We start from the raw sequence: 13,918 nt of genomic DNA, 5'->3' as shown, positions 1-13,918 counted from the left end.
GGAAAGAGAGCAGACATGGAAGCTATACTTCTCTGTTTATATCTTTTTTATAATTTTGACTTTCAGCCATGTAGATATCTTGCAGTATTATAAAACAAAATCATATTTAGAAAAGGCAACCCCCATCAATCAAAAACAAACTGGAACAAATGAAACTAACAGTGTATCATATTGATTTCATAATCACATAGAGAAGAAGTATTTCAGGTGATTTTAAAACACGATATTTTGGGCTTCCCTGGTGGCACAGTGGTTGAGTCCGCCTGTGCAGGGGACACGGGTTCGTGCCCCGGTCCGGGAAGATTCCACATGCCGCAGAGCGGCTGGGCCCGTGAGCCATGGCCACTGAGCCTGCGCGTCCGGAGCCTGTGCTCTGCAACGGGAGAGGCCACAACAGTGAGAGGCCCACTTACCGCAAAAAAAAAAAAAAGAAAAGAAAAAAAAAAGAAAAGTAAAACACAATATTTTGACTGAACACACCTAGTGGGATAGCGCCTAGGGACAAAGAGGGTCACAAAGACATCTTAAACCGATTTTCTCACTCTTCCTAGTTATTCCACAGGACAAATGACCCAGTTTTGCTAACAAATAAAATGTATAAAAACTAAAAGGAAGACATTCTTTTATAGATCAGAAAAGACGTAAGAGGGACTTCCCTGGCAGTTCAGTGGTTAAGACTTTGCCTTCCAATGCAGGTGGTGCAGGTTCAATCCCTGGTCAGGGAGCTAAGATCCCACATACCTCGTGGCCAAAAAAACCCAAAACCCAGAAGCAATATTGTAACACATTCAATAAAGACTTTAAAATGATCCACATCAAAAAAAAAAAAAACTTTAAAAAAAGAAAGAAAAGACTTAAGGGACCTAAAACCAAATATACCTGTGAAAAGAAAGTTTTGAAATAATCAGAGAAAATTGGACTGTAATATTAGATGACATTAAGGAATTATTTTCAATTTTATTGAGTGTAATAATGGTATTGTGGTTACTTTTTAAGATCCTTTCTCATTAGAGTTTTTTCCCTTATGTCTATGTCTTTTTGTTTTTTATTTATTTTTGGCTGCATTGGGTCTTCGTTGCTGCCCACCGGCTTTCTCTAGATGCAGAGAGCAGGGGCTACTCTTCATTGTGGTGTGCAGGCTTCTCACTGTGGTGGCTTCCCTTGCTGCAGAGCATGGACTCTAGGACACACAAGCTTCAGTAGTTGTGGCACGTGGGCTCAGTAGTTGTGGCGCACAGGCTTAGTTGCCCCACGGCACGTGGGATCTTCCCGGACCAGGGATTGAACCCATGTCCCCTGCACTGGCAGGCAGATTCTTAACCACTGCACCACCAGGGAAGTCTCTTTTTTTTGTTTGTGTGTTTGTTTTAATTTATTCTGAGCCTTTTAAAAAATTTTTATTTATTTATTTATTTTCAGTGCGTTGGGTCTTCGTTGTTGCATGCGGGCTTTTCTCTAGTTGTGGCGAGCGGAGGCTAATCTCCATTGCGGTGTGCAGGCTTCTCATTGAAGTGGCTTCTCTTGTTGCAGAGCATGGGCTCTAGGCACACGGGCTTCAGTAGTTGTGGCTCATGGGCTCTAGAGCACAGGCTCAGTAGTTGTGGCACACGGGCTTAGTTGCTCCACGGCATGTGGGATCTTCCCAGACCAGGAATCGAACCCGTGTCCCTTGCACTGGCAGGCAGATTCTCAACCACTGTGCCACCAGGGAAGCCCTATTCTGAGCCTTTTTTAAGTGTGGCTTTAAGTAAGGTTCCCAGGCACCTGGACAACAGAGCTAAGAGGTGACTTCAGGAGTCCCTGGGTGATGTGCCAGGGCTCTGTGACACCAAGTGCTACATCAAACAACTAAGTCAACGGTGAATTTTTCAGAAGGTGCAAGTGAGGACATGGAGTCTTAAAAGGAATGACATTATAACACATATTCTATTGGATCAAGTTGTTTGAAGTGGAAAAACTTTCTTGGCAGGTAAAAATCAAACCACCCATCAAAAAGATACAAGCACCCCAATGTTTATAGCAGCTCTACTGACAATAGCCAAAATATGGAAGCAACCCAAGTGCCCATCAATGGATGATGGATAAAGAAGATGTGGTATATATATATAATGGAATATTAGTCATAAAAAAATGAAATTCTGCCATTTGTAGCAACATGGATGGAACTAGGGAATATTATGCTTAGTGAAATAAGTGAGACAAAGACAAATACTGTATGATACCACTTATATGTGGAATCTAAAAAATAATGCAAATGAATGTATATGCAAAACAGAAACAGACTCACAGATACAGAAAACAAACTAGTGGTTACCAAAGGAGAGAAGGAAGGGAGAAGGAACAAATTAGTGCTACAGGATTAAAAGATACAAACTACTATATATAAAATAGATAAGCAGCAAGAATATATTACATAGCATAGGGAATTATAGCCATTATCTTAATAATAACTTTTAATGGCATATAATCTATGAAAATACTGACTCACTATGTGGAACATCTGAAACTAACATAACATTGTAAATCAACTATACTTCAAATTTTTTAAATTAAAATTAAAAAAATTTTTTTAAATCTAAGCGTACAATGCCAAGAGCACAGGTTCCAGAGCCAGGCTGCAGGTTCAAATTTCAGCTCTGCTGTTTCATAATTTGGGGGCCTTGGGCCAGTTACTTAGCCTCCCTGTGCCTCAGTTTCCCTGTCTTCATAGGGGAGTAATAATAATACCTACCCCACAGGGCTGTTGTGAGTAAATACATGTAAGTTAAATACATGTGAAGTGCTGAGAGCTGTAACTGGCACCTAAGAAGCGTAATATGTTAGTAAATACAATAAATCTTTTATTAAGCATTTTTTAAATTACTATTATTTTTTTGGCCATGCTGTGTGGCTTGTGGGATTTTAGTTCCCCAACCAGGGATCGAACCCAGGCCCTCAGCAGTGGAGTCCTAACCACTGGACTGCCAGGGAATTCCCTTAAGCACTTAATTTTTGAAATAAATTTATCAGTCATATATATTGCTCCTTTTAGGTTTCCAAAGGAAATAAAGTTTATTGAAATTCCTCAATAAACCGTCTAGAATTTTTTTTGCACCTTTAAATAGAGAGCTTGTTAGTGGGGACATATAACACAATACAGTAGATCCTGACATTCTTCCTGCAGCTCTGCTCCTGCAGTGGTGCGCCCTCTTCTGGCTGATTCTGGATGGTGATACCCGCCCCCCACCCCCGCCACCGCGCGCTGGGTTCTGAGGAGTGGAGGAGCTCCAGACTGCCCTTTATTGAGGGCAGGCCAGGCCAGGTGCCAAACAACCTCAGGACTACCTCCTCCAGGAAGGTTTCCGTCATCCCTTGGTCCGGGTTAGGTGCCCTTCTTTGCCTCTTCTCCTACAGTGAGTAACCACTACCTGAGGACATCCTCCTCACATTACACTAAAGTTCCCATCTTGTTTATCTCCCTGCAGGATGGCACCTGGTAAGGGTAGAGCTTTGCCTTCCTTGCTCTCCTCTGTAACCCCTAGCACAGTGCCTGCCACACCATTTGTCAAACTGAACTGGGTTTCAGTATCACCTTGCTGATAGAGAGCCTCATGCCTAAGCAGAGAGGAACTGATGAAAGAGGGGGCCACACACAAATGCCATCTGCATTTCCACTCAGAGCCGGCCATGCCCATCAAAACGTAAATCCCATCTCATGAAAAGCATGTTGTCTAATTCCCCTCAGTGTATGTTCCTTGCTTCGCTGCACAACCATTTACTGAAGATGCCCCTGATATATAATCGTGCCCTCCAAAAACTTTAGACTGGTGAAAGAAATGAGCCTCATCAAAAGACACAATCAACAGTGAAAAGGCAACCGACAGAATGGAAGGGAATATTTGCGAATCATATGCCTGGTAAGTGGCTACTGTCCAGAATATATAGATAACTTCTACAACTCAATAATAATAACAACTATAACAATAACAACAACCCAATTTTAAAGTGGGAAAAGGATTTGACTAGGCATTTCTCCAAAGAAGACATACAAATGACCAACAAGCATATGAAAAAAAGCTCACCATCACTATCCATTAGGTAAATGCAAGTCAGAACCACCATGAGATAATACCTCACATCCATCAGGGTGGCTACTACCAAAAAAACAGAAAATAACAGCTGTTGGCCAGGATGTGGAAAAACAGGAACGCTTGTGCTCTGCTGGTAGGAAAGTAAAATAGTGCAGCCACTGTGGAAAACAGTATGGAGATTCCTCAAAAAATTAAAAATATAATTTCCATATGACCCTTGTAAGGGACCGAATGTTTGTTTCCCCCCAATATTCTTATGTTGAAATCCTAACCCCCATTGTGATGGCATTTGGAGCTGGGGCCTCTGGGAGGTGAGGTGATTAGGTGATAAAGGCAGAGCCCTTATGATGGGATTAATGCCCTTATAAAAAAGACCCCACAGGGCTTCCCTGGTGGCGCAGTGGTTGAGCGTCCGCCTGCCGATGCAGGGGGCGTGGGTTCGTGCCCCGGTCCGGGAAGATCCCACGTGCCGCGGAACAGCTGGGCCCGTGAGCCGTGACCCCTGAGCCTGCGCGTCCGGAGCCTGTGCTACGCAACGGGAGAGGCCACAGCAGTGAGAGGCCCGCGTACGGCAAAAAAAAAAAAAAAAAAAGACCCCACAGAGCTCCCTCACCCATTCCACCATGTGAGGACACAGCAAAAAGGCAGTCGTCTATGAACCAGGAAGCAAATCTCACCAGACACCTAATCATGCCCTGATCTTGCACTTTCCAGCCTCCAGAACCATGAGAAATAAATTTCTGCTGTCTATAAGCCACCCAGGATATGGTATTCTGTTACAACAGCCCAAACAGACAAAGACAAGCCAGCAATCCCACTTCTGGGTGTATATCTAAAAGAATCCAAAGGAGGATCTTGAAGAGATATTTGCGTACTCATGTTCATAATAGCACTATTCACAACAGCCAAGAAGTGGAAGCAACCCAAGTATCCATCGACAGATATCATTAAAATGTATGTATACTTACAATGGAATATTATTTAGCCTCAAAAAAGAAGGAAATTCTGACACATGCTACAACACAAAGGAACCTGGAGAACATTATGCTAAGTGACATAAACCAGTCACAAAAAGTCAAATCCTGTATCATCACACTTCTATGAGATATCTAGAGAAGTCAAATGCACAGAAACAGAAAGTACATCGATAGTAACTAGGGGCTGGGGGCAGCAGGAAATGGGAAGTTGTTCAACGGGCAGGGCACAGAGTTTCAGTTTTGCCAGATTAAAAAGTTCTGGAGGTTGGTTGCACAACAGTGTGAATATACTTAACACTGTACACTCAGAAATGTTTAAGATAATAAATCTTATGGCTTTTTTCCCACAATTTTAAAAAAGAGAGATAAGCCAAGTGCAAAAATAATTCTAAAGATTTTATTGAATAATGTCAACTAGTTGGGAGATAAAAACATGATTTTTGGTCCTATAATTACTCTCCAACTAGTCCAAATTGGCTCATCCCTCTTTTCCTAAATAGTGGGTCCCTTAATCACTTCTTTGCCATATTCTATAGCTTTCCAGTCACCTTTGATCATTTCAGATTAAGACTGAGTCTGCAACCCAGCAGAACCCTATGGAGCCTTCCTGGGACCGATTCCCCCTGTCCTCCTGGTCAAATCCATCTAAGTATGTGATTTGCTGCAGCAGTTCAAAAATAATTTCTCTATAATCTTCCTGGCTTGTGATCTCACAGTTAAACAAGTCAAGACTTTTCAAATTTTTAAGATTTCGCAGAGCTTCTACTATACCAAGATCTTTGATTTTGTTTCCACTCAAATTGAGGTAGGTAAGATTTGGACATTTCTCTGCCAGGATATTCAAGCCTCCAGAAATTATACTGTCACTAAATTCCAACTTTCAAAGGTTACTCAAGCTGGGCCGTCGGGCCAGTGAACTTTGTTCCACATTAGCCATACTCGGAAACTCTTGTTTTTTAAAAGTATTGTTCAGGCTTTCAGTTTCCCCATTGTTCTTTCACAGGGCCGGTACTACCGGAAACAGACCAGAACTAGATAAACCAGAGCTCGCGGGCCTCTCAGGGTCGCAGTTCCCTAGCACGAGAACGGAAAATTTCCTACCTACTGTCCCAAACGGGGGTCCAGACCAGCCTCAGTCTTACCGGACTTTCCCAGCACCACTCAGGCGGTGCCGGACGGCGGAAGGACTCCTCCCCTCGGAGGGGCCTCCCCACAGAGGGGAAAACCCAATTAAAGCGGCACTCCGCTCAAAACCAGGTGACCAAGTCTCACACCTTTCCCTCCGCCCCGCCAAAAAAGAAAATCTCCAATCAAGGCATCCCAGTAGGGAAGTACACCCTGGTGTCCTCACGCTCGAGGTTCTGCCACTCACCAGAGGCGTCTCAAAGATCTGACAAGACCCAACCAGAGCAGCACCGTTTCTTTCTCCTCCTCCTCTTCTTCCTCCTCGTCGTCCTCATATCCTTCAGGTGGACCACCTTCATCTTCATCGTGTTCATCTCCATCCCCATCACCCTCTTCCTCTTAGCCTGGGGCTTCGCCAAGATGGCGGCGCCCATGTGGCTGTGCATTTCCCAGGGTCGGTGGTTTGGTACCTGAGGAGGGTCATGAGTCCGGCCTCTGGGGCTGCGTGAGGCCCACACGGGCGCTCAGGGGTTTCTGGTGGTGCAGAAAGCTCGGGGTCTGTTCGAGGAATTCTTCTCCGGGAGGGGGATGAAGACAGAGCTCCCAGAGCTCTTCCACACGCGGCTTCGACCCCACGGCCGGCTCACTTCATGTGGGGCATCTGCTGGCGCTGCTGGGCCTGTCTCACTCCCAGCGAGCAGGCCGCAGCACGATGGCGCTGGTGGGAGGCGCCGCGGCGCGCCTGGGAGACCCGAGCGGTGGTTCCAAGGAGCGCGAGGCACCGGACGCAGAGCACCCGCAGATCAACGCGCCCGCCCTGCAGCGAGGGCTCAAGGCCCTGGCGGCTGATCACCAGCAGCTCTTCGCTAACGCGCGGACCCAGGGCAGCTTCACCTTGCTGGACACCTCGGCGTGGTCCGAGAAGTATCACCTGCTGCACTTCCTAGCTGCAGTGGGCTGCCACTTCCGCAGGGGTGCGCTGCTGAGCCGACTGAGCGTGCAGACTCCCCTCAAGAGCCTGGAAGGCGTGAGTTTGGCCAAGTTTTTAATACCAGGTGCTCCAGGCCTATGATTGCTACTACCTGTTCTAGCCTTATGGATGCCGGGTCCGACTAGGTGGATCTGATCAGCTGGGCAATATCATGTCTGGATATGAGTTCATCCATAAGTTCACTGGAGAAGACATATTTAGAATCTGTTCCTCTAATTACAACTGGAGCAGAATTGGGAAAGTCCGCTGGCAGTCCTGTTTGGCTAAACAGGTAAGACATCTCCATTTGAATTGTATCAGTTCTTTGTGAGGCAGCAAGATGATTTGGTAGAAAGGTCCCTGAAGCTCTTCACTTTTCTGCCCCTTCCAGAGATTGACCACATAATGTAGCTGCATGTCAGAGAGGCAGAATAGCGGGGTGGGCAGAAATGACTCGCTGCAGAAGTAACAAAGCTTGTTCACGGAAAAGAATGACTGGAATCTGCTAAAAGGTGTACGCAAGCCCTTTATCATAGTAGCATAGATGCACTAGAGGTCATGTCTGATCAAACTCTTTTAGAGTTTTTAAAAGCTTCATCTTCTGAATTAGTTCTTGACCCTGGAACAAGCATCCTAGATGCCTGCTGCAAAGTAAATGCCATTTCAAATGGACCCCGAGGGTATCAGATGATAACAGAAGGCGGAATCAGTATAAATCACAGACAAGTAACAAATTCTGAGGCTGTTTTAGTTGTTGGACAACGTATTCTTAAGAATGGACTTTGGTTACTTAAAATAGGAAAAAGAAATTTATACATTATAAAATGGCTTCACCAATGATGAAAAATCCTTCTGGTGGTTCAAACTTATCCACAATTCATTCTCAAGACACACGAACTTATACCTTCGCTTATGCAAATCAAACAATAGGCAGGTGGGAGACAGGGGAGAAGTGTCTCAGGAAGGCCTCATAGGGTCCTGCTTGGTAACACGAGAACAAGAAGTTGCAGGACTTGTAGGCAGCACCGTTCAGCTACATCAGACATGCGTGAAGGGGGTCATAGATATGAAGTTGGAACATGCCCAACCACGCCCAGGACTCTATTTCCTGTCACATTTGGCTCAGTCTGCTTTGAGGAGGGATAGAGACAGCTGTGTAGCCCTTCTCAGGATCAGCAGACTCCGCTCAAGGAGATCAAGCTGAGAGCAGATCAAGCTGAGAGCACTGAAGTTCACTTGTGCTGGCAAGGAGCCATCGGCCTTGAAAACAGGGTCCATTTATGGTTTACCTTTTCCTTTGTCTCAGGACATAAAATTAGCAAAATTTCTCTTGCAGCCAATCACCGTTTTCTGTGGGCTTCTTGCAGCAGTGCCAGCTGTCACTCCATGACTCAGATCACTCCACACAGCACATTCTAACCTGAATGACACTGGCCAAAATGCACTAGCCATCGGTCCCGCCTGCTTTGAATTTCCATCGTTGCACAGCCCAATCTTAGCAGAGGGAAGCCCGCTCAAGGAAGCAGAGCTGAAGGTTAGCTCTGACCCCTGACTTGCCATGTGACTTTGGACAAGTTAGTCTGAACATCAAATTCATCAGAAAAATAGGAGTGAATACTATCTGCCCTGAGGTAGGATCCAATGAGGAAAGTAATGTGCGTGAACGTGCACTGAAAAGTGACAAGTGGCACAAAGATAAGAAGTAGTGATGATGATGTGTATCCTTATACACTGAATGTAGCATCTCTCCTCCTCTGGAGACCAGGAGGATGTAAGTGCATAAGGAAGTGGATGGCATTTACGTTCCCAGGGGAGAGGCTGTGCACAAAGACATGATAAATACTCCTGCCAGCTCAAAATAAACACTGGTGTCACAAAGACACTTCTTCCGGCCCCCTGGTGTTTGGGGTCCTCCCTTTCTGTATTCCACCTCCCTGCTCTTTCTATTTCTATGGCGCCTGTCACCATGGTTTCTAGGTACTCACATAAACATTAAGTTGAAAACAGAGCCGTATGTGGGAAGACACACTCCTTATTTCCCGAAGCTGAGCTTGGAAGAGGAGTGACCAGGTGGAACTGACTCCCCAGATGACGGAATCTTGAGATTTCATGTGGGAGAAGAGAAGCAAACACCAAATATCTATCCAATGCCTGCAGGCTGTAACACCTTATTAGCTGCCTGAAGATTCAGAGTAATGATTCCGTGTGCCTTGCCCTCAAGGACTTAACAGCCTCCAAGGCAATAGCAGGCTCTCCAAATACACCACTAGCTTAGGGACACTGGATTGCACCAGGGCTCATCCTTGCCAAGGGTAGATGGATATACATACAGCTGAGAGCTCACCTGTGGAAAAACACCAGCTCAGCCCAGAAGTGAACTCTGTCTGGTTTCATACTGTGCCAGGGGCATCGGAACTAACATATGAAAGCCATCACTATGGAGATGTGTTGAGGAGGGGGGAGGGATGAGTAAAGACCTGCAGAATGGAGCAGGCAAAGCTTGTTCCAAACCAAGAGATGATTCCTGTATCTCATCACGGACAGCTGGCCCCTCTTGAGCCAGAATTTGTAAAAGCCTCAAATAACATCCAAAGAGAAGTCAGATCCTTTGTTCTAGCTCCTATTCTGCCACTATGTCATTAGATAATCTAAAGTGATTACTTAACCTTGTCTGATAAATGTGAGGTTACAGACCTTCAGAGTTGGATAAAACCCTAGCACCTTGCCCATATTTTACGAACCACAAGTCAGAATATATTTGCCAAAACATCCTTATTCTGTTTCCAAGATCAAGAGGCTTTCAAAGGGGTATGGAGTGAATGTGGGCATACTGGAGTTTCTGGGACATGTGATGGTTTATAGTCACCGTCACAGGCAGAATATTGAAAATAGGACTGTTCCAGAAAGCCTGAGACAAGGGATGCAGGAATGGATGGCTTTCCAGCAGGACGTTCCTTCCCAGGGCACCACCATGTGGTCAGAAATACCTCCTTGAATATCTCCATGGGGGCTAGTTTTACTATTGAAGCAAAAAAAAAAAAATCCACTTTCTAGTACCTTATTCCTCGGTCCCAATTTTGTCCTCTAATCCTCCCCCCCCCCCAAAAAAAAATATCTTCTCTTCCACGAACCTCCTGAATATTTAAAAGAGAGACTGGTCTTGGCATGCCTTCTTTATCCTAAACCAAACATCTTTAGTTACTACAACTGTTTCTTGGTTGCCAGGCCTGTCATCTGGATGACCTTTTAGCTAACTGTATGCTAATGGAACACACATCTCTTTAGAGAGATGGTTTGACCAGAGTCATGGACACTTTAGCCACGAGGGGAAAGTCGAGGCTCCCTTAGTCCACCCTAGGAGAGGAGGCAGCTGGAATCTGGTTGAGGGTATGGAGGTGGGCATTCTTCTGACCTCTTCCACTCTCCTTTTCAGGATCTCCATCCTGCAGAAGCACATGCCTCTAGCCAAAAGGACCAGGACTTGCGCCTTGCACGGGGATGGAACCTGCCCTTGCCAGCAGGACCAAGGTGAAGCCAGGAAAAGGAGATAGGGAGTGGCTGGCCTAGCACTCTACTCTAGGCCAAGAGAAATAATGTGGTCGCTTTGCCAGGCCTTCTCATCAACCGAGTAAAAAGGTCAGATAAAGGGGGCCCAAGAGGTTTTTCACTTAGTTTGAGGGAAAAGGAGTGCTTGAAGCTCACCCAGCCGTGAGGGCTGGCCAAGACCCAGCCATCTCTGCCTCCTTCCAACAGAGGAATGGTGACAACCAGCAAAGAATAAGTATACTACAGTGAGATAGTTACATCCCTTGGCCCAGGTGCTGTGCTTGCTGTTAATGCAAGCTTGGCATTTACCTTCTTAACCAGTTTCCCTGTTGGCTCATATCAGAACCATGGATGACAGGAAAAATGTTTTCCTAAATAAAACTAAACCTAGATCCTGCAAGGTTTAGCATCAGAAGGAGAAGTCAAAGAGGAAGGGATGGTTATCTAAGGAGCCCCGACTCCATCACTAACCTCTGGGTGCTCTTCAGTTACCAAGTCAGTACTGCACTGGTACCCAGGGGCTACAGCCTTCTGTCCCATCTCTAGTCTAAGAGTAGAACCACACTTTCCCTTGTCTGTTGGTTTTCTCTTGACTCTGCTAAGAACAAGTGGCATTGCCATATGGGGGTTGGTTCCAACATAGCTAATTTGTCCCCAGAGTTCACAGCACTAAACCCCAATTCACTCAGTATCTGAGAGACCTACACATTTGCCCAAGGGGTCTGAAACGAGTCTTCACTAATCCCTCTTGGGTCCCTCATTTCTACACCATTCTCCAGCCCTGCCCCCATTAGTCCCCTCATTGGCAATCTTGACATCCTCTATCTCTATACAAAGTGAGATCCCTGGGAAGAGATATGGGAACATATGTATATGTATAACTGATTCACTTTGTTATAAAGCAGAAACTAACACACCATTGTAAAGCAATTATACCACAATAAAGATGTTAAAAAAAAAAAAAGTGAGATCACTGGCTCTGCAGCCCACCCAAGTATGCCCTGCTCAGATCTCAGGATCAGATTTGAGAAATGTTCCTCCTCCTTAATAGAGTGACGTAACAAATGACTTCACCCTTCAGTTAGGACCTTGCCTTTTCATGGAGAGGGGTGCCCTTAAGCACAATAACACAGTATTCGCAAAGTAAACTAGATGGCCAGTCTAGTCTTGGGCCAGGAAAGGCTCCATATACTTGGGCCTTCACTGAATTATCTCTGGGCAGGTCTGGATGAGGGGCCACCTTGGAGGGGCTGCCTTCCCTCTGTGGCACCCAGGACCTGCTTCATGTAACAGGAGGTGCCAAGCAGCACGTGGCTTGTGGCCTGCAAGCTGAAGAGGACCCAGGAAAGAGCTTCCTTCAGGATGCACTTAGCCCCAAGGCATGCAAACCATAGGAAAGGGAGCATGTGCCATAGAGGGTTGCCTTCAGGTTCAGGTAGCCAATGAAGTCCTGGGAATTCACCTTGTGCAGGTAGAAAGTTACACAGGTCTCACCGATCTTCTTGCCAGGCTAATGGAAGAGGGAGAATTGGTACCTAGGCCCCTGCTCTGATGGGGGCTGCACCTTCTGGAGCACTGTGCCCTCTGCCAGGGCCCTAAAGTACTCTTCTGCCTCTCCGGTTGTGTCATTTTCCTCCAGCGCCAGGGGGAAGGGCTGGTCTGCCAGTCAAGGAGGTGCTCAATTCTGCGGCCAGATGCCCTTCCACACACTCTGGTCGGCATTGCTTAGTCCATAGGTCAGGGCTCTGAGGGTCATCACAAGCCTTCACAAGCCTAAAATGACTGTTGTGAGGGAAAAAAAATTGGACATAATTCCAGCTTTAATACACTTTCTGGAAAGAGGTGAGGATACAAAGAAATGAGTATATGCCTATATGCAAAAATACATGAATTTTAAGTGCTTGGAAATATTTAAGGGCTCATTTTCAGAGCCCTTAGGCAAAATCACCCCCTCTTAAATGAATTCCCACTTCTCGAAGGTGGAGCAGGTTCTAAGGGGAGCCCTGCCTCGGGCTGGGCAGGCGGCTTGGAGGGAGGGCTCACCCAGTTTCCCTGGCCGGGCCCAGATGGCCCTCCGGAGGCCTGCTCCACTCAGACAGGAGTTGAAGGGCGGCCCATCTGCCCTGGGTTTGTAACCGCGAGGACACCCCTCTGCTTCGTCCCCCGGGAGGACCGCGCGCCCCGCCCCTCGGAGGCGCCGCTGCCGGGCTTCTGGCCACCAGGTGGCGCCACGCGGCGGCCCGCTCGCCGCTCCAGCAGCGGGGGCGGGTCCGGCAACGGAGGACCCGGGGTAACTGGCCTGGGCCAACCCGCCCGACCGCACCCCGGGAGCTGGGTCCCGCCAAACCCGCACCTGGGGCCAAGGGGCACAGGCGGCTTCAGCAGAATTGCTGAACAGTCTTGTAAAAAAAATTTCCAGCCCATCCACCACTCCCAAATCAATTTAAAAATTAAAAATAAGTTGATACGGGAAGTTGCTGGCGAAAATGTACAGAACAGCTTGGATACAGGCAACAGCAGAGGTGCTGTTTAAGAAGGAGCGTGAGTTCTGGAGTCTTGACTGCGTTCAAATCTGCTTAACGACCTTGGGCACGTTATTTAACCTGCATATCACCTCATTGCCTCATCTGCAAATGCAGGTAATTTACATAGAGCTTAACTCATGGGGTTGTTGACAGGAATTAAACGAATTGATACACTTTCATACACGTGTGTGTATTTAATATATGTACAGATTAAATTATGTATACAAATTAAAATAACATGTATATCTGTACATTACATAAAATACATAATTACATATGTATAAAGTTATATGCCAAGCACACAGTGAGCACCGATAATATTAGCTATATTTTATATTTCAGTAAGCAATTTCTATGAATTATTTATTTTTTATTATTTTAAAATTGTATTTATTTATTTTTGGCTGCGTTGGGTCTTTGTTGCTGCGCGTGGGCTTTTCTCTAGTTGCGGTGAGCGGGGCTCCTCTTTGTGGCGGTGCGCGGGCTTCTCACTGTGGTGGCTTCTCTTGTTGCAGAGCACGGGCTCTAGAGCGCAGGCTCAATAGTTGTGGTGCAGGGACTTAGTTGCTCCGCGGCATGTGGGATCTTCCCAAACCAGGGCTGGAACCCATGTCCCCTGCCTTGGCAGGCATGTTCTTAACCACTGAGCCACCAGAGAAGTCCCGAATTATCTATTTTTAAAAACATCTTTCATTCAAACAAGAC

At 46.2% G+C, this 13,918-nt stretch overlaps 3 pseudogenes; 2 read left to right on the top strand and 1 right to left on the bottom strand.

Annotated features, from left to right (window-relative positions):
* LOC103088489 (60S ribosomal protein L9 pseudogene) overlaps positions 1 to 6,441 on the top strand; it is a 38,809-nt pseudogene extending 32,368 nt beyond the window's left edge.
* A 151-nt stretch (positions 6,442 to 6,592) lies between these two features.
* Positions 6,593 to 7,967, top strand: LOC103082073 (tyrosine--tRNA ligase, mitochondrial pseudogene; annotated as a pseudogene).
* Positions 7,968 to 11,888: 3,921 nt separating this feature from the next.
* On the bottom strand, positions 11,889 to 12,351 carry LOC103088214 (cell death activator CIDE-3 pseudogene; annotated as a pseudogene).
* Between the last annotated feature and the right edge of the window lie 1,567 nt (positions 12,352 to 13,918).

This window comes from Lipotes vexillifer, unplaced genomic scaffold (genome assembly GCF_000442215.2).
Source record: "Lipotes vexillifer unplaced genomic scaffold, Lipotes_vexillifer_v1.1 scaffold278, whole genome shotgun sequence".
NCBI classification, from domain to species: Eukaryota; Metazoa; Chordata; class Mammalia; order Artiodactyla; family Lipotidae; genus Lipotes; species Lipotes vexillifer.
The sequence above is the reverse complement of the archived record's forward strand: the minus strand, read 5'-3'. Positions and strand labels throughout refer to the sequence as shown.